The 2996-nt window shown below is 49.7% G+C and overlaps 1 protein-coding gene across 1 annotated transcript in view; it reads left to right on the top strand.

Moving 5' to 3' along the window:
- Positions 1 to 49: 49 nt before the first annotated feature.
- LOC113204282 (uncharacterized) overlaps positions 50 to 2996 on the top strand; it is a 16573-nt gene continuing 13626 nt past the window's right edge. Inside the window, exons 1-2 of the mRNA XM_026419399.2 lie at positions 50 to 290; positions 1868 to 1918. The gene's annotated coding sequence lies outside the window, so the exon portion shown is untranslated. The remainder of the gene's footprint in view (positions 291 to 1867; positions 1919 to 2996) is intronic.

The raw sequence follows: 2996 nt of genomic DNA, 5'->3' as shown, positions 1-2996 counted from the left end.
AACCCCCCACCACGCCGTTCCCCCACCGTTCCGTTCCGTACGTTCCCTAGGTGGTTGGTTGCGCTCCGCTAGTCAGTCAGAGTCAGTAGTCAGTCGTTGACGCAAGTTTCGTACACACACGAATGAAATCTCACTGAAATCGTGGATGAAAAACCTAAGTTTTCGATCGCGAAAATAGGGCGTCCTTGTTACTATAAAGTGAATACATTTTGGAGTTACTTTGTGCTACGAGGATTATTTTTCTTTACTTCAAGCACAAGCAAGGGATCTGTCTGTCTGGCACGTTTCAAGTAAGAGTTGTTTTGATGTCTTAATTTCCTTTTGAATTGAAGGACACTGTTATAATGTCTCTTGATTTCTAATACGACTAATTCTTACGAAAAATAATACTTTTCCTCTTGTACTCTTTGGTTTAACGGAATAATTTCGAACATTCTGGCTGCTGTCTATTATTCGCGTTCTAAGCAGGTGCTTTTTGTTTTCCACCACATTTAGAGTTATCTCTGAAAAGTCGTGTAGGGCTGTTTTACTGATATGTAATGAAAATTTTAACAGTAAGTCTGAGCACTCACAGATTTTTTTTTGGGTGAAAATAGGTCTTTTAAATCAAAATCTGTATGTCTACCTAACCCCACCTGGCTGACTTTTCACCATTATTGCTTGTTTTCATTTTAGTTTCAAATGAACAGTCATGTTGATCGTCGTTTTACATTTCCTTTCCTTCTAAACTTACATTTTTCATGTAAAATCAAAACTCATTTTCAAAGAATTTCTGTGCTACGGCATTACTCATGTCTATTCCATGAAATGTGACGAAATATCATCAGGTTTTGTGGAGCTTTGGCACACATTATATGATGGTACAATTATTTAAAAAAATAAAATTCTAGCAAACCTTAAGTTAAATTTGGAGTGGTGAAGATAAGTGAAGACCATCGACGATCTCTGTATATGTAAGCTGTGAATATAAACCTAGGTAGATGTTTCCATCCTCATTTTGATTTCTATCTTCACTTGTCTTTCTATTTATTATTTATTTAGCTTTCTAAGCTCTATTTATTATTGTAATTGCATTTTCCTTTTCACATCACCAACCTTTTCCACAAACTTCTTTTTTTTTCCCCAACATGGTATGATAATGTTGACACCTAGCAGCAATATTTGATGGGTGTGGAGTTAATGAAGTATTCAAAACTTATGATCAAAAAGAGCCAGACCCAAGAAGTCCTTAGAAGTTCGCCAATGGGGCCCCTTGTTAAAAAAAAAAGGGGCCTTTAAAATTAATTGACTATACAGTGTATTGAGCCAATTGAGCTAGAACTTTATGACCTGTCTTGGTAGTCTGTTTAATTAATGTAATAGTTTTCAGAAATGAGAGAGGCTATCAGTGAATAATTCTCAATTCTAATTTCTGGGGGCTTCAATCTTGGTGTATGAAGTGCGCGCGTGTTGGTTTTCTCGTGGGAAAGGCCGCGTTGTGTTCTACAATGCTCTACCTCAGATTCTACTTGCCCTCCCGCCTTCCCCTCTCTACCCTTCCCCACCCCTCCTATGGCTTTCCCCCTTCTACTCTTCTCATGCTGCTCTTGTCGTGTCGTGGGTCGTGGTAGTCGTCCTGGAATATGCATCTCACTGCTTGACTGGCTCAGCGATTAAAAATGCAGAGTAAATTTGAAACGAATGAGAACACTGGTATGTAGTTACCCTCGTTTTACTCAATTCGAAAAAGATTTTGTTCTCGCTTCCCAAACCATCAACAGCGTGACATCTCACGTCTCTTCTGCCGCCAGAGCTCGCGTGACTGGTCACGCAAAACGCCAAACTGTGGACGCTTTGCCCTCACGTACTGGCCTCTGGTGTGTTTCAGGTCGACGACGCCGTCAGCCATCGGGTGGAGTGGAGCACACTTTTGACACAGGTAAGCCGGAGTCTTTTTTCTGTTTCTTCGATTGGGCATTGGTCATCTCTCCCCACCCGCGCGGCTGCCTCCATGCCAACCACGGTCGCATCTCGAGCATGTGCGTGTCGATTGCGGGGTTACGACAGCCGATGGAATCCGTAGGATGCCCGTTCGGCTCCTCTGCGGGGCCCCCGGTCCGCGCGGTCCGGTCCGGTCGGGTCGGGAAGCAACGCAGGAGGAGCCGTGCAGGGCCGGGGAGGGGGCCCTCCACCCCCCGGGAGGTGGGGGCCGGCGGGGGCCGGCGGGGGCCCTGCACCGGGAACTGAGCCAACACGGACGAGGCGGGGCACACGGCGGGGGCACGGGGGAGTGCAGCGAATGCAGAATGCACCAAGTACCAAGTGTCCCTGCTGGGCGACCACCAGCGTTGTGCGGGGACCATAGCGGGGACTTGAGGAGGGTGGGTCAGAGATTTGTTACTAAGACGCCCGTAGTACTATAAGGGACAAATGGGGAAGGGGGTGTCTGTCCTTTCCACAGAGACCACGTTGACGGCCGGGCAGACGACCAAGTCTGACCAAGCCTGCCCCGCCCTGTCGCCACCTCGGCGAGTCGTCCTCTCCGACCCTCGCGTCGTCCGAATGGGTCCGAATCCATGTTAACGATTCTATCGGGGCTCAATCATTTGGTAACAGGCGGCGCCGCTCGTCGCGGCGGAGGTCAAGGGGAGGACTGGCTTACGGGATGGGAGCGGGCGGGACGGTCGATTCGTGCATGCAACCGGGAGGCAAAAGCTGACGGCGCCCCAGCCTGCCCGGGCCCGGGCCCGGCCCAGAGGAGGAGAGAACCCTCGGCCACTTCATCTAGTTCTAACGGGAGTCCTGGTCTCGGCGTGCAGCGCGAGGCCTGGGCCCGCCTGCGCCCCACCTGCAATGCGGCCCGTAGAGGAGGAGGGCACGGCTTGACCCGCAGGGACGGGCCCGCCCCGCCTCGCCGCGCCCCGTCTCTTTATATCCCTCGTCCTTTGCGCTCAAGCAAAAGTTCACACTGTTGGGAAGGGCGTTCGAGGAGAGGGGGGAAGGGAGGGGGGGGGGGG

Source organism: Frankliniella occidentalis, unplaced genomic scaffold (assembly GCF_000697945.3).
Source record: "Frankliniella occidentalis isolate FOCC.00 unplaced genomic scaffold, Focc_3.1 Scaffold150, whole genome shotgun sequence".
NCBI lineage: Eukaryota > Metazoa > Arthropoda > Insecta > Thysanoptera > Thripidae > Frankliniella > Frankliniella occidentalis.
This window is presented reverse-complemented; position numbering and strand designations above follow the sequence as displayed.